Source organism: Ursus arctos, unplaced genomic scaffold, assembly GCF_023065955.2.
Source record: "Ursus arctos isolate Adak ecotype North America unplaced genomic scaffold, UrsArc2.0 scaffold_23, whole genome shotgun sequence".
NCBI lineage: Eukaryota > Metazoa > Chordata > Mammalia > Carnivora > Ursidae > Ursus > Ursus arctos.
In genome coordinates this window covers 22,619,204-22,637,290 of record NW_026622908.1, presented here as the reverse complement: position 1 = coordinate 22,637,290, position 18,087 = coordinate 22,619,204, and positions in this window count along the sequence as shown.

Genomic DNA, 18,087 nt, shown 5'->3' with positions numbered 1-18,087 from the left:
TCAAAACTTGCCTCCCCGAGTTGGCTACCAGCTGGAGAGTGGGGCCATAGAGAAGAGCATTCCAGATAGGGAGAAGAGCATGTGCAAAGGTGTTGAGAAGCAGGCCTCCTGGCATGTTTGAGGCACTTCTAGAAACCAGGAGCGCTGCAGAGGAAAGCATGAGGAGGACAATGGTATGGTGTGAAGCTGGAGATGGAGTTGGGGGCCGAGGTGAGCCGGCACGGCCGGGATCCCCCGTGTCTGTATCAAACCCCGTGAATCCCTACATGTGCACCAGGAACTATTAGTGAGGTCATCAACCCATCAAGTGTAGCCTTTGGCTTTGACTTGGGGTTTTTCCATTGCACTTCGAACCTGGACAGGAAGCCCTCGAGCGCCATTGCTCCGACACAATCACAGACTGTTCTAGAGAATGATCGTAAATGGAGAGGAAGTAAAAGAAGGCTGACGGTCAATGCAAGATGGAAAGAAGGGACACACTTAGATTTGGGATTTCGCTCCTGCCTGCCTTATATTTTTCTCCTTCTTTAGTATCCCGTGAAAATTTTGAGTGAAATAGTTTGGATCCCTAGGGCTTGGGGAAGTTTATCTTTTCAGGGCTGTTGGAAAGACGAGAACATTTTGGAGTGGTTTGGTAGCAATTTGTGGTTTCTCTTTGCTTTTCTTGGCAGCAGAGCTTGCTTTCCCTGGCAGGGCTCTGCCGGATGTGCTGAGGAGGCCCAGCATTTTAAGAAGACCGTCTCAATGGCTGAGTTTTTAGGGCTCACTTCACGTTTGTATTCCAATTTGCTGAGTGTGTATGGGGAGGCTTGTGGACTAGGTTTGAGAGAGAGTGTTGTCAACAAAGAAAAAAAAAGTCAGTAGATAAAATTAGGGAATAGCTTTCTCGAGTGAAGAATAATATTAGAAATTGAAATCTCAGAGGGAAAAAAAAGAACAGTGTACTGTTCCTGATTTTATGGTTTCTAGGAAGAGGTAATTCCAGACAAAAAAGAAAGAAAGGATGTTATTAAATCCCTATTTGCAAAGGGGAACAGGGTGTTAGAAATAAAACAACATCCACGTGCCAATAAATGAAACCTCCAAGTGAACTGGGACGCTTCTAACGTACGCATCTTATGCAAAAGCATAATTCAGCCTTTGATTTAGAAAAAAAAAAAAAGAACTCTGAATCTATAATCTCAATTTAGAAGTAAATTACCTGGTTGCTATCTCTTGTTCTCTTAATAAGGAAAATAACATTATAAGAAAGATACTTTGGGGATTTGGTACGAAGCCTCTCTCAGAATAATCATGTAATTTCGTAAGGAAGTGAATAGAGAAAATAGAACAAATCCCATCACTGGATTTTCTGAGGTCATGAGAGCCTGACTTGGGTTCTTGATTCAGTCCTTTAGCCAAATCATTGAGCGTTTAACCACAGTGAGCTGGTGTCAAGCAGAGAAATCACCCCAAAGATAAACAGTTTTTTCTCCACTCTTTGCCTAGCAGAAAGATGTCACTATGGAATGTTGTAACGTCCCAGCAGAACAAATGGAAAGATGCACAACTGGCATTAGAACAAACTGGGGGGTAGAAATCAAAACACCAGTAGTCACTCTCAAAAAGTCCTTCCGCTTTACACAGGATCAAGCTACTAAAACAGAGACAGTCACTCTAATTCAGATTTTTATGGTTTTTACGGTGGGCGTAAAGAATCTGTGCCAACGCTGACATTTAGCCTCAAGCCATGTCGTTGTGGAAGATGCTGACACGCGGGAATGATACACCAAGAACTCATTTCTCCCATTGTCTCCTTTCCTCTTTCATCTGTACTAAGTACGTGGAATGAACTCACGCTCTTCCCGTCAGAATTCATCAGGAAATAAGTGTAGCTAACAAACATTTTTGCCTTCCCGAGCTCTCTACTTAATGAGATGGTTTCTGCCTCAAGAATGGATTATATTTAGACCAAATCCTCAGTCTGAATTGAGATTTCTATGAAGTAACATCTCTTTCTCATCAGCGTAGAGAGTGAGTAAAAATAGAACTCCCTCCGCTTCTGCTAATGTGTGTTAACAAGAAAAGAGTGAATGAACTCGACGTGTGTCTTACTGCTCCAAACACCGGGGAGATGGGTGGTTTCCTTTATCCTCCCCTCGGTGACCACAGCGGGACAACCAGAACCGCAGGCAAGGCTCATCTGTCGCTGTACTGTGTCCCTGGATCCAAAGGGCCACCACAATTAACCCCCTTGAGGGATGAGAGCGGCCGCAGCAGGGGGCCGGCGTTAAAGGTGAGAGTAGCTCTCACCTTGGGCCAGGACTATGCAAAGTGCTTTATGTGACCTTAGCTCCTGGAGTTCTCATCCCAGCCCAGTGGGGGGCGGGGGTCGTTACCACCCCATTGATGTCCAGAGGGTTAAGTGAGTCACTCAAGGTGATTCAAGAGAAATGATGAACTCAACTTGAAACTCACTGCTCCAAATTGTTCCCAGGTCCGTCTAATTCTGAAGCCTATGCTCTAGCTTGTGACCCCCTCAGCATTTTTTTAGAGACAGAGAGAGAAAGAGAGAGAGAGAGCGCGCAAGCAGGGGGAGGGGCAGAAGGAGAAGGAGAGAGAGAATCTTAAGCAGGCTCTGAGTTCAGCACAGAACCTGACATGGGGTTCGATCTCATGACCCTTAGATCATGACATGCGTCCACACATCAAGAGTCGGATGCTTAACGGACTGAGCCACCCAGGCGCCCTCACCTCAGCATTCTTAATACACTGATCGGGGCGGGGGGGGGGGGCGTTCTTTGCCATGTGAAAATTCTCCTCCTGCCGGTAACCTCCCTAAGCCTCCTTCTCTTTCCAAAACTTTTTCATTTTCAATTTCATGTCAGGCTTCTCCAGTTTCTCTCTCTAATGCTCTTGGCTTCAGGGACAACGCTGTTGAGAATACTCTCATTCCTCTAAAATAAGAACATTATACAATAATTTTCATTCATCGCAAAAATAGCTCATATATTTGAAAAATTAGCATATCCACATTAATTGTCTGGATGAAAGGGCCCCCAATATCCCCTCTGTTTATATATATATATATATAATGTTTATATATATATAATGTTTATATATATAATATATATATATATATATAATTATTTTTTTAAACCCTAACCTTTGGGGCTCCTGGGTGGCTCAGTCTGACTCCTGATTTCTCTGACTCTTGGTTTCGCTCAGGTCATGATCTCGGGGGCGTGAGATCGAGCCTGGTGTTGGGCTCTGTGCTGAGCCTGCAGCCTGCTTAGGATTCTCACCCTTTCCCTCTCCCTCCTCCTCTGCCCCCTCTCTGCTACATTCTCACTCTCATTCTGTTTCAAATAAATAAGTAAAATCTTTAAAAAAAAGAAAAAACCACCTAACCTAAAGGTGTCTAGTTTTGCAGTCTTAATTATCAGGCCAAAGCTTTATTTTTTTAACTTTTAAGAAAATATTTATTTATGTATCTATTTGAGAGAGAGAGAGAGAGAGAGAGAGGGAGCACGAGCAGAGGGAGGGGCAGGGGGAGAGGGACAAGCAAACTGCCTGCTGAGCTTGGAGCCCAGAGCCCGATCTGACACGGAGCTTTGTCCCAGGACCCCGAGATCATGATCTGAGCCGAAGTCAGATGCTTAACTGACTGAGACACCCAGGCGCCCCAATTATCAGGCCAAAGTTTTAAAGGACAGATCCAGATGTGCGGCTTAGGATTTCTTGGCTTTTAGGAAGGCATGGGGCAGACGGTGTGTTCATTCAGTGTGTGACGTCTGCTTTTTGCAGCTGCAAGAATGGTTTCCATTTCATAGATGAGGGAGTTTAGTCTCAAAGGGATTAGGTGGCCCCTCAGTGCCATGTGGGGAGGAGCTGGGCTTTGAACACAGGCCTGCTGTACTCAGCACCCACACGTGCTTTACCAGAACAACTGCGTGGGACCTGAAAAGACAACTTTGTTTGCTGGGTGGTTCTGACTTTGCAAAGGACCATAGCAGTGAATGTCTCACCTAATGAGCTGATGGGGGGTGATTTTCTCATTCCTAAATTCTAGGGCACATCAATAATCTTTAAGAGCATGTCTGATGAAATGGTTATTACATTCAGGGGACAAAAGTCGAATTTAGATTTCTCAGACATTACTAAATGGCAGTCCCTTTTAGAGGGGGCAACCCCTGGGTCACTTGGCTGCTATTTCTCTCTCTAGGTCACTTTCTTCTGATAAACTTTGAACGTTGAAACATTTCTCCTCTGTTGTCATCATGAGAGGGAATGGGCTTATTTACAGCCTTTTATGGGAAAATGGTGTAGGACTTTTTTTTTCTTTTCTATATTTGGAGCCTCCCCCCACCCCTCACCCAACGTTGAGATGCAGTAACCAGTCCCAAGCAATCTGAAAGAGAACCAAGACAGGAAATGCATCCCTTGGAAGAGCATAATAGGAGAAGGGAGAGTCTTTATCCCTCTGTTGCAGCTAGGCTCCAATAATGATATAATGATTGCAGAAGAATGTTGAAAATTATGGAAGTTAGGCCTGGAACGTTTGAGGCCATCTGGGGACTTTCCTAGTGAAAGGTGCAGCTGAGTCTTCTTTGCCGGAAGATCCTCCGGGTGGGGAGGTCCCTGCATCTCAATGCGGCAGCCTTTTCCAATAGCGGTGCGTTGTTATTACCCAGATTGCACAGCAGAGAGGTTAACAGTGAGGTTCTGCAGGAAGATTGCCTACACTCACATCCCAGCTCCACCCCAGCTTCATCCATTGGCCCTGGAGATCCATCCTCCACCTTTCTCCATCCTGCTGTGCTCCCCAGGGAGGCTGGGCTACAAGGACTGTCCCTGAGATGCATCTATGTACTTTCTGGCTTCCAGCTTTGGCCAATAGGAAGCCCCAGAGGGGAGAAAACAGGAGGGAAATGGGATCAAGTTAGTTATTCCCAGGTCCCCTTCCAGCAGGTGGCTGTGGCAGCAAGGGTCTCTGGTCCTGTTCTGCATATAAGACCCCCCTCGAGGTTCCAGCAACCTCCCATAAGGATGAGGGCAGATAATAGTGCCCTACTGTTACCAGCCCAGGGGATCTGCACTATCCCTTGGAGCTTTCCTACACCCTTCTCATATCCTTCTAAATAGTCCTTTTATTAAACTCAGCACAATTTACTTAATTGGAATATGCCATCTTTTTCTGGCAAGCACCTTGACTGATGCGACCACTCGCTATCTATGTAACATTGGGCAAATTCCTTAATCTCTGTTGGCCTCAGTTTTCTCCTCTGTAAAATGGGGTTAATAATAATAATATCTTCTGCAGAAGGTCATTTAAAGGATCAAATGAGGTTATACATAGTACAGTACTTTGAACACACACCAAGGACTCAGTAAGTGCTAGGGTAATACCACGAATACTGTGCAGTCCCTAGACACTACCTTGATTCAACTGTGGTAAGTCACTTCTCATAGCTTGGGTTAGACCTTAATAAACAATCAATAATGCAAAAGAAACAAAATCCCTTATGGTAAACATTAACTTTGCAAGTCTTTCAGTCACCTATCAGAGTATGGTACAGTGTATTTGTGTGTGTGTGTGTGTGTGTGTGTGTGTGTGTGTGTGTGTGTTCAGTCCTGCAGGGTAGTTCTTATTCACGTTAAGTTTGAGAAACCTCAAGCTACATCCGAGAAAGGAAAATCTATGTGCAAACTTCAGAACATCCCATTCCTTCTGCTTTGGCCATAACCATGGAGTCCCTAGAGGAGACAGAGATGCTAGAAAATTCAAAAACGTTCCTGCTAGCTTATAGGGTTGACCCTCTTCTATTCTATCAAGTCTCTGTCAACTTCATGCTGCTGGCTAGGACACTTGAAGTTTGTTGTGAGGATAGAGGAGTTCATGGGTTCATACTTTAGGTGGCTTAGCATTGGCTAGGTTTTCAAGTGAGCTCAGGGGTGCACTGTGCACACCGCTGCTCCCATGTGTGAGGCTGACCCTTTACTGAGCACTCAAGATGTGCCAGGCTTAGCGCTAAGCATTTCCCACATATTATCCCATTTCATCTCGCGATAATCCTGAGGTGGGTATTATTATGCTCTCCCGTTTTCAGACGGGGAAGCTGAGAACCTGAAGTGGCCAGCCTAAGAGAACATGAGTCTAATATGGGTTCAGGGCGGTATTTGATGCAGGTCTGCCTGCCCCTGAGCTGAGCTCTCATCCAGCTCTGAGGCTGTGCGGTAGAGCGGCTCATCCTCAGTAGTCCCTGCATGTGCAACCTGAGGAGAGAGCTCTGTGTTTAGATTTTTTAATTCTGTCTGTGAAAAGAGGAGGGTCAACCTCGTATCATGTCTTCCTTAGTTTTGTCTTTCCAAAGGCTAAAACACCAGTCAATTCCAACTCCTTCAGGGCGCCATTTTGTTGCGCCATCTCTAGTCCGGGGCTACAGTAGAGTCGATCACCTGGGGAAGTTTTTTAAAAATACCAGTTAAGGCTCCACCGCAGGCTGATGGAACCCAATCTCTGGCAGGTGGCCTGAGCGTGGTTATTTTCTAAAGAGCTCTCTCGGTGCATTCTAATGGGCGGCGAGTGTTGAAAAGCATGGCTCCGGCTTGCTTTAAAAAATGAAGACCTGGTGGGACTGTTGGTAGGGGCTCTTCAGTGTGAGGCTAAAGGGGGTTTGTTCCTCCTGGCTAATGGTTATTATCCAGAATTGTCTGTGGTCTAGTCCACATGATTTAATAGGTCTCGTCTCCAAGAGCAGCTGAATGCAAATGTGTCTCCAGCGTAGGACGGGATGTCAGGGTTCCCAAGCATGGTCACTTGTAGAGAAGGTGGGACCCCTTTTCCCATGTCATCCGGCCATGCTTGATTATTCACAGGCATTCTCTTAGGTTCTCAACACCGAAAACACTTGAGAGTGGATTTTTAAGTTTATTTTTATTGAGATAGAATCGACATATAACATTGTTTAAGGTGCACGATGTGTTGATTTGATACATTTGTATATTGTAATGATCACTAGGCTTAGCTAACACCTCTGTCATGTCACATAATTACCATCTCTTCTTTTGTGGTGGAAATAATTTATACTTAGTCTCTTAGCAACTTTGAATTTATAAGACAGTATTATTGTCTATCATCACTTTGCGTGCATTGGATCTCCAGGTTATTTACCTACTGGTTGCAAGTTTGTACCCTTAAATAACATCTTCCTCTTCTCTCACCCATTAGCCCCTGGTAACCACCATTCTACTCTGTTTTTATGAGTTCTGCTTTTTTATTATTTATTTATTTATTTGTCAGAGAGAGAGAGACACAGAGTGAGCACAAGCAGAGGGAGCATCAGGCAGAAGGAGAAGCAGATTCCCTGCTGAGCAGGGAGCCTGATATGGGGCTGGATCCCAGGACCCTGGGATCGTGACCTGAGCTAAGGGCAGACGCTTAACTGACTGAGCCACCCAGGCGCCCCCAAGTTCTGCTTTTTTAGATTCCACATATAAATTATACCCTACAGTATTTGTCTTTCTATGTCTGACTTGCCTCACTTTGCATAATGTCTGAAGATTATTTTTAGTTTTATTTTATTTTATTTAATTTTTTATTTTTTATTAACATATTATGTATTATTTGTTTCAGGGGTACAGGTCTGTGATTCATCAGTCTTACACAATTCACAGCACTCACCATAGCACATACTCTCCCCAATCCTAAGACTGTTTTTTAATTGGATGGTTTAAAAAGTGAAAACAGCTCCATCCCCTTGCCTCTGTCCTTTATTTACTCTGTGTTTATATTCTGCCCGGTGCTTTGTTCTTGGTGGTGGGTGAGCCCTCATGAATGCTGCCACTTGGTCCTCCATGCCAGTGTGCAGATACTGAGGGATTATAACGGAGGAGTTCATTCACACTCATCTTCAGAGGGGTGCTGGAGGGCTGCTGGGATCATTAACAGCTAGGCCTGGGATAGATTCCCGCGGCTTTGTTCTCTAGCTCCCACCCCAGTAGAAAGGGAAGTAAAATCCCTAAATTATAAAGAGAAAACGAGACTGTAGATGTCCTAAACCTGATAATTTTAGATACAAAACCACACATCTACCCTTGGTAGGGCTAAAGAGAAAGCAGGGTCAATCATAACATGAAGGCGCAAGAAGGTAGGTTTTCACCTGCAAATTATTTTTAAATACATGTACCAGATTGCCTTAATTGAACACAGATCAATAGATTCATTTAATAACTGCAATTTTAAAAAGAAGATGCAAAATTAGGATGGTTGTTAAGTAAAGGGTCCCAGGCTGATAAAGATCTAGCTCTGGTTGAGATGATGGGGCAGACAGGAAGAGAGGAGAGCAGAGGGAAAGCGAGACATGGGGCAAGGTATGGACACACTCAGATATGGAGAAGGAGGGTGAAGGGAGGCAGTGAGCAGAGATTTACTTATTTATTTAATTTCTATTTAGTTCTTGTCTCCTCTTCGTGTATTTCTCCCATCTGCCTATTCATCCTTGGATATTGTGCTCAAGAAACCATCCTCTGGGGCCCCTTAGATTTAACGGAACAATCTTGGAGGGTTTACAGGGTGCCAGACTTTAAAGCGCTTTGCCTATCTTCTACATTTCGTTTCCTTCTCTTAGCACTGAGAGGTTGGGAAGGTTACTCCCATGCAGCCTATGGGATGAGGAGAAGTTGAGGAATTTGCCCCCATTACTCCGCTGGCAGGTGGTGACGGACCCCAGCTCTGGCATACCAGTGCCTGGCATGCAACCACGCCGCGATCCCTGGCACCGTCCCGGGGATGAACTCAAGATTCCGGGTGGCCAGCCGCACTCTGACAAGGGCCCGCACAGCCGCGGGACTACAGAGCACCTCCCCAGGGCAGAAAACTGGGGAGGCAGCGAGGCGTGGACACTACTAGGGCGCAGGGGTTCCGTGACCCCGCCCGGAGGAGCCGGGCAGGTTCCCAGCGACGAGCTAAGCACCGCGGACATCTCCCGGGCGCCTTTACCCTTCGCAAATCTGTCACGAGAGCCTGTTTAATTCTCAGCGCAGCCCTGCAAAAGGGGGGGGGTTATTTTTGGTCCCATTTTCCAGACGAAGTAAAGTGAGGTTTCCCCTCCCCGACAGTCACAGCGTCCAGCAGGTGGTGGGGCTGTAGGTGTCTGCTGTGTCCCAAACATAATAAAATCGGCCGGGATTTCGTCATTATTATGCAAAGCCGGCGGGGAGGCTCCGACCCTCCCCTGCAGCAGCCCATCTGTCTCCGTGAGCCGCCCCCGGGGCTCAGAAGCCTAAGGCGAGCGGGAGTGGGTGGAGACGCGTCCCCCGCCGCTAGCCTGGGCAGTGTCCCTGCTCCTAGCCAGCCAGCGCCCCTGAGGCCAACCTCCCAAGGTTTAAAAAAAAACACCGCCTCCCCAGCACCCCGTCCGCCCGCCCGCCGTCCCCCCGGGAACTGCATTAATATTAATCCCGATGAATAATTGAAAGCCAGAGATTTATTCGGGCCGCGGCGGGGGAGGGCGCGCAGCTGGGTTCGGCTGGGCCCGGCACCCGGGACGCCGGAGGATGGGGTGGGTGTGTCGCCCGCGAGGGTGAGCTTGCAGGAGAGCGCGGCGCCGGAGCCCGGGTGCCAAGGAGCGAGGGGGAGCGCCGGGGGTTGCTCGAGGGAGGCGAGGACGGAGGGGCATCCCAGGTCTCCGGGCCTTGGCCTGCGCTTCGCCCGGCGCGGGGTGACCCGGGGCCACGCGGGCTTGAGGGGGAACAATAGCGACTCCTTAGATCCTGGGCTCCTTCCCGGCGACCAGCGGGGCCTCCTTTCTTATTTGGCTCATTTATGGCGAGAGGCCGTGGAGGAGGGGGTGTGGGGGGCGGGGAGGCACGGGAGAGGAGGGACCGCGTCTGGGGACGGGGGGCGAGGGGGCGGCAGTTAAAGGAGTCTCCCGAGGCGGCGGCGCGGGTGATGTCAGCTCTCGACGAAAATAGAGAGGGATCGCCTGCAAATCCCCAGCTGCGGCTAGGCTAAAGCTCGCAATCCCTCCCCGGCGGCGCTGAGCCAGGGCGCAGCGGCCACCACCGCCTCCCCCGGCGCGCACACACCCGCACACGCGCGCACGCACGCACACACTCCCCTGCACAGCCGCGGCACACCCCCCTCCTCGGCCTCCCCCGCCGCCCGCCTCCAGCCCGCGCTCGGCCCATCGCCGAGCCTCGAGCCGCGCAGCACGCGCAGGTGGCGGCGGCGGCCCGGCGGCCCGGGGGCGGCGCTGGCTCGGGGTAGCCACCCCCAGCCCCCCGAGCGCCCCGCCGAGAGCCGCCGAGGCGGGACGCGCGCGGAGGAGAGCCGAGCCGCGGCTTAGCGCCCGCCGGAGCCTGCCGCGCGGGCTGAGGCGCTAAAGGGCTTACCCGGGAGGGGGGTGGGAGGCGGGGAGACGCTCCCCGTTAAATAGCGCGCTCCACCACTCGCTGGCGCTCACGCCGCGCCCGCTCGCCCCGCGCCCGCCGCCGCCGGACCGCGCCGAAGAGGAGGGGGCGTTCCCCAGACCATGGCATCCACGGAAGGGTGAGGGGGCTGTTCTGCCGACCCGCGGGGGAGCGGGCGCGCGCGGGGGGTGGCCCCTCAGCCGGGATGGGGACCCGGAGACGTCGGTGCCGGGCCTCGGAGACGGCGGCGGAGCGGTGGCTTGGCTGGGGGTGTGGGATGGTGGCGAGGGGATTGGTTTTCCTTGGCGAAGCTAGCTGCTTAACCCTCTGAAGATGCGGGGGACAGGCGACGGTTTTATTTGAATTAAAAGAGTACGGTGGAGGTGTGAAGAAGAGTCCGACGAGGAAACGCTCTTGAGGTTACTTTGGACATTTAAAAGCGGGACGGGATGGGGCACGGTGTGAGCGGCAGACATTGCCCCGGGGAAGCCGCGCTCGGAGCGCGGCGCGGGCTGGAATGTGGGGACCGGCCCCGGATGAATGAGCCGGGACCGGGACCGGGGCGGGGCGAGCACCCGCGCGCGCGCGGCCTTGAATGTCAGCTTTGCAGAGTCGCGGAGCAGATGCCCGGCCTGCACAGATCGCACCTTGTCCTTGGATGGCGGAATCTCCCTGGCCAGCTCTAAGGAAGAGTGGAAGAGATTTGGGTGCTTCCCGGGAAGAGGCGGGAAAAGAAGTGATTTGGGGCAGGGACAGGAGTCCCCAGATGCCAGTGCGTGAAGCGCCGGCTTCCCCATTCTGCCTGGGGCAGTGGAGTCCTCTCTTGCCTCAAGAAGCGGCAGTTGGACGGGGGAATGTTCCAGTGACAAATGACAGCTGTCTTGAGCAAGAGGGAGATGGGGCTGCAAGGGGCAAAAGGATCCCTTGAGTACTCACACCTCAAAGGAAGTTTCCAGAACAATGTCCCTGGATGAGTATTTCCCAGGAAACTTTTCTGGCTTGGCAGAACCCGAAATAGGGATAAAAGGACTGATTGGGGAGGTCAGCTCTTTGGTTAATTCACGAAATTGCACTAGCCACTTGCAAGAGATCACTGGATCCAAGCTGTGTGGAAAGCAGCTCCTCTGGGCCCTGGTGAAGAATCCTTGGTGCGGGCACTTTCCATAATTTCTCTCTAATAAATTTTACCAATGCCACAGGCTTGTTTTGGGGGAAAGGCTAAGTAGGAGTAAAGAACTGGTTCCAACGTCAGATCTTTAGATTCCAACCTCCAACAAAATGACGGTATTTCCAAAACCATCTCTCTGTGTTCCGAAGGAGCTCATCCCTTTTCTGTCCCCGGTAGTCCTTCCGAGGGAGTCTGGAACGTTATGGTAGCATGAGATTTCTTCTCTCTTTTCATTCTAACATTTCAGCAGTGTGGACTTTTTTTGATGATTATTTCTCCAAAAAAAGATACTCCAGAAAGACACATGTGTACAAAAAAGGTGATACATTGTACTAAAGCAGAGATGTGGAATTAAATATTAAGAGCCTGGATGGCTCAATCTCAGAGTATTTCCCTGCTGAATCAGTCTTTCATATTAAGAGAGACATAAAGGCATTTCTGGCTGCCTTCGTGGCCCTTTAGACTTACCCTGCGTGTAAAGACTAGGTTCAGAAACATCTGTGAAAGAGGTGGATGCTGGGCGTCTTTCAAATCTTGCACCCAACTCACTCCTTATTTTGATAGCCGGACAGGGAAGGGAAAGGTTCAGGCCCCAACAACAAAGACCCCCCCAAGGTGTGTATCTCACCTCTGCCCTAAATGAGAGCTGTGAAATGATCTGACATTAAATACAGAGCAGAAGTGATTTTCAGTATTTTTAAGATTCACAGTCAGTTAATGCCGTATCTGTGCACTGTGCGTAGTTAAGAAAAGATGGGCCAAAAAAAACCCCCCTTGTATTTAGGAGATGAAAGAACTGAAAAAAATTGAAAGGCTGGGAAACATATAGCAAGATCTATTAACTATTATCACGTAAGAACAGTAACTGAGGAGCAGGTGACATTTTCAGAAGCCCAGGTCTTTCTCCGTCTCTTCCTTTCTTCCAGCTTTTCTTCCAGGAGCGTTTACGGAGTACTTGGGTCGACCTCACACGGAAGGCGCTGTACAGGGATACAAACACACAAACAGCCTGAGAGCTGGCTTTTAGAAGGTCGGCTCCGATCGACGATTAGTAAATTGTTCGTATGGTTTGGTGAGATTCTCTTGCCTCTTCTCACATCTTTGATTAATGTGCCTTATAAACAGAAGTTCACGGAGAGTCCTTAGGTCAGTTGTCTTTGTTGGCTTTTGCTGTCTGCCAGTGTTGAACCTGTTTCTCTGTAACACATTGCTGAGAAGGAAGCAAAAATAGCAATACAGTTATATGTTTTCAATACCTGTATTTGCAGTTCAACTCTGATCGAGAATGTTTGAGAAATGGGAGAGCATAGTAAACTGGCCATCCTGGTTACCACTCCTTTGGTGATAACAGTTACTGTCAAATACATGTGCCGATTCCCAGTTAGAAGCAATAGTGACATCTTAGGTTTGTTTAGCACCCGGCTTGCAAAGCTCATCACATTTGGTTCTACCAATGTCTGTGAAGTAGGTGGTCCAGTGAAAATGGACTTTAGGAATAAAATGGTACAGAATGTAATGTCATCTTTCCGGGAAGATTCCAGGACTTGGCAGAACTTTGGGGTTATCACCTGGAAATGTCAGTTATCATTGAAGAGTATACGAGGCATGTTTAGCACAGAAGGTTATCGGCTTTCTATCAAACCTTTGGGATACACACCCTGCAAATTGCCTTTTGGAATATTCTTGTTATCAGCCTGTGCGCTCAGTCTTTGCCTTCGCAAAGTACACTCAAAGGCGGTTGGGTTATTTGAGGTTTCTGATTATTTGGAACTGGGATTACTATATCCAGTTTCCATAAAAGTCAGCAGTGGACTCTTTGGTAGTTCCCAGGCCCCAAGAGGTATTTTCTTGCAAAGCAAAGTCTAATTTGATAGTTGAGCATTCTTTTTTTTTTTTTCCTGGCTCCCCGACATGGCTAGAGTTACGGTTTTAGGTCCCTGACCCAAATTGGAAAGAGATTATAAGTAGTTGGTGGCAGACAGGCTAGGGTCAATTATGGACTGAGTTATATCGGAGTGTCTAGATGTTGTGGACGTGGACATTTTAGAAATACGTTCTGGGGGGTGAAGGACTGCTAAGTCTCCACGTCTGTCAGGAACCCGCAGCGTTCTGTCTTCTGATCAGTTCCCAGGAGCCAAGGGGTCAGGGCGAAAGCCAGCCACAAGGGCTTGGGTTTCAGTTTGACTAAGAAAGCAAATGAAACAGAAAACTGCTGACAGCAGGAAAACCCTGGCAAGAGAGACCTCTGGATTTATTATTTCAAGCAAACAAAAGCAAAACATAAAGATTGCCGTCTCCCTCCTACCCTGGGGGACGAGGTTGAGGTCAGTGGGAGGAAGAGCTCACGGAGTGGACTTATTGGAAAGCGAGCGGAGGGCATGGGGTTTGGGGTCTAGAGGGGTTTGCATCTTGCATGCCTCGGGCTTTGCTGCCGTCTTCATTTCTCATTTTGAAGAATATAAGAGTCAGCCTCCTTGGGTAAAAGAGATAATAACGGAATTATGAAAAAGCCATTTCATGTGTACGAAGACAGCCTCTTGTGAGGGACCGGAAGCTGAATTCCAACACAAAACAATTTGTAGACCCAAACGAAACTGGATTTCCACCAAATGAACTGAAGAGCCAGGGTGTTAAAAAACCAAAGGACGGGTCTGCGCATCAATCAATGGCCTCTTCTTCTGCTCTTTTATACAACACAATTAGGCACTGTCTCCTTTCGCTTCAAATTTAAGGAAATTGTCAGACAAGGAAAAGTGCCTAAGAGATAGTGCTTCGGTTGCAGAAAATCAGCAATATTTAACGGCTACGAGTGAAATTTCTGGGTCATTGTGCCATAAATCCTACAGATCCAGGATTGCAAAGCTTTTCACAGTTTGAAGCTCTACACAGGTTGATTGCAATGTAAATTCCCCGTCCCCACCCTCCTCTATGACTGCATTACTAATGCCCAGATGTCTGGTTTTCCCCCATTTAAAGGCAAACTAAATTGTCTTCCATGCTGATTTTTCCCCCAAGGGACTGGCTAGTCCCTCGGAACTAACTGAATCTACTCTTCATTTCAATGACCTGCGACAATTATTTTAATCAAAAAGACACCAATAATTTAAAAAACCTGCTAGCAATAGTAGACAGGAGTATTCCTCTCTAGGTAAAATTTTAGTTTTGCCTGCATTTTAAGAACTTGTCCTTGAAGTCGGAAAAAAAAATCAGACAAATGCCATATACCGCCTTGCCTGCAGACTTCCCTCCTTGCTCTTAACAGCTTGTTGGGGGCAAGCAGGATGTTTCATAGCAAGGGTTTTAGAATCCAGATTATGGCAAATCTCTTTATTTCCCAGATCCTGGGCGTGCTCTCCCCTCCCTCTGCCCGCGCCTCACCCCTCAGCGCACCAAGTGCCAAGTCCTTGGAATGAATTCATTAAAGGAGTGTTTAAAAATACCTCATTGCTCCCGTCTCCACGTGCTCCATCATTGATTGGAGGCAGATGGGCGGCATATTTGTCAGTAGAGTAGAAAAGGACTAGCATCTCGTTATAAATCTGTCTGGTTGGCTTCAAGTGATGGCAGAAAAGACAATGGGCCAGGGATATCAAAGGCAAATGGCGAAAAGGGAAGATCCTCAAACTTTTAAAAAGAATAACTCATTTTCTTAGTGCTTTGGCGTTTTTTTTCCCCCAAAATGGTTGTTTTTCAATGGTGTTGCTATTTATTTACTTATCTTTCACTGATGGATTCATCTAATTTTCCATGTAGACAGGTATGACGGCTGTCTGCTGAACCACCGCCTGGTGTTTCTGGCAATCCTGGGAACCCCTTTGGATTATAGGCTCCTTGAGCAAGGGCTGTCCTTTAACAATGGGATGAACTCTGTTTTGGTGGCTGGGCTTGGTCTGTGTCAATCCTGGCTCCCTCTAGGATACAGGATGGCTCAGGGTAAAGACGTGGAGTGCCGTCCCTGGAGACAAGGAGGGAGAGGTTCCCCCTCCCACACACCCCTGTATGTTAGAGGCTTCACCATCACCACCGAGAGTACTTTCTTCAGTGACATTTGGTCAGATGTGCCATCTGTCCCTCGCCCTTCGTCATCTGGCACGGGACTGTCTCTCGTGTGCTCCTGCCATCCCGGGTTCCCAGGCGCCGTGCTCTCAGGATCACAGGGCTGGTGGCGAGGTTGGAAGTGGGTCTGGGGCTCGTCTGCATCCCAAGCCTTGCTCTGCCCACAGCACTAGCCCTGAGGGACTGGGTCACTGCAGACTGTATGGGGCCCCCAGACAAGTATGTGTTGACTTACGCAGGGTTTTGAAAATGTTAGAATTATTTGCTTATAAACCTCTTTCACCTAAAGAAGGAATCCTGATTCTGGCTTCTGGCAAACATTGGGAAATTTGATGGCAAAGGATGCGTCCTTTTGTATTGGTACAATTTATTGAGCCCTGTGTTGTTTTAAGCACTTTATATGTATTGTCTTATTCAGTCCCCACCACAGTGTGATGCACAAGGACTATTATGATCCCCATTTTACAGATATGGAAATTGAGGCATGGAAAGATTAAGGAACTTGCCCAAGTTTTCACAGTTAGTGAGTGGCAAAGACAAGCTGTAAATCCAGGCAGGCAGGTTCTGGCACCCTGGGTCCTAACCGTTAGACTACACTGCTTAGACCCACAGGACTGAGGTCAGCTGGGGCCAAGTGGCTGTTCCCTGAGACAGGGCATGTGCCTTTCAGGTTGGGCACAGTGTTTTCTGAGACTCCTGGCGTGTGTTGCCTGCTCGACCTCTAACCTCTCTAAGGCAGCTCTTGAGAGAATGAGAGCTTGGGTTCTGTCCTCTTCTGGACTGTCACTGCCCAGTGGCTGTGAATTGGGAGAATTCTTCAAAACCCCATCTCTAGGACATTTTCATGTCCATTCCAGCTACTTTTTCTTATTAACCTTTTAACTACTACCTTCTTGTTATTTCCTTTAACTTTGCTCTGGGTTGTTCTTGATGATCAGATCTTTTGTAATTATCGGTTGTCAGGATGCAGGTAACACAGTCTTATCCAGAAACCGGGCTCTGAAACAGGCCAGCCAGGGCATGACCCCAGGGGTCCCATCCTTTGGAATGCTGAGCCTCGGGCATGCACTTCTTAGTGGCAAATGTAGCTGAGTATTTCACGGCTCTGCAATTTATCCTTTCCTGTATGATTTCAAGTGTAGAGGTTTAGGGTTGTGACTTACCCACTTTCCTAAAACAGCTGTTACCCTGCCCTTTTAGGAGTAGGGCTGATATTGTTGTTTTTTGTTTTGTTCTGTTTTGTTTGCAACATATGCAAACGGTGTTGACTAGAGATGTTTTTTAAATCAAGGAAAACATTTTTTTCAGAGGTCATATTGCTGTGTATTTAAGCACAGTTTGCTGGTCACTCAATAGGTGGCAGTAAATGTCAACACTTTGTCCAGACTGGTGGTTTGACTCCCTTTGGAAGCCCCTGGGTTCTTGGGGACTCCCAACTCCCACAGCATTCCATTCCTTTTTCATTGAAAAAAAAATGTCTTCACCAAGTATATCATTTAGTGTTTGTGAGACAATTGGCATATATCAACAGTGTTCATAGAGATCACCATAAACAAATAAAAATAGGACCATTCATTTGAATTTATTCCACGTCTGTGTGAATATACATATATGATTTCATTAAATCCTTGGAAAATTCCTATGGCATATTATGCTCATTTTACAGATGGAGAAACCGAAGCTTTGAGGAATTCTGATTTTATGCTGTTATTGGGTGCTTTTTTCCCCATCTAATTCTATTGTGTTTCAAAGTATCCACATTTTGCAGTTAATTCACATTTCCTTAAAATTTCACAGGCGTTCCCTATGTTTGTTTTAGCGCAAGTGGGTGGATCCAATCATTTTGGTCAAAGGTAACAAGATAGCCCAGTGTCCTTGCAAAAAGAGATGATAAAGAGTTTAAGAGACAATGCACAAGAAAGAAGACAGTGATTACAGAGAAGTTAACTTATGTGACATTAAAGAAGATGCCATCATTTTAAAAAAAGAGGGAATTAGTTTAGGCAACTGAGAACAATGGTCAGACCCCAGCTTGTAGACATCAAACCAGAGAATTTCAAGGAGAAAACGCAGTTGCAGGGCATGGAGGGAGATAAGGTAAAAGAAGACGGATAAAACAAGGAAAGCATTCTTTTCTTTTGGGTATCAGGCAAAGCCAACTGCCTGTACTTAAAGGGCAGTTGTGATCTGATAACCAGCTTTGTTAGGAAAGTGGATGAAGGTCAACGTGAGCAAAGCACAGTTAGATAAACTTGTCTAGAGGTGAAATGGATGGATATCAGCTGACAACACTCATCTCAGACACGCGGAGTGGACGAGTGGACTCGTGGTCCCTGGGGAATGGGTTCCGCTCTTATTTTTTTATTTTGGTGGAACACAGGGTCTAGAAAAAAGTGTCAAAAATAAGTTTGGGACTAATTTCTAAGAATCGAATAGAGAGTAATGGAATTATAGACCGAATCTCTTTCCCT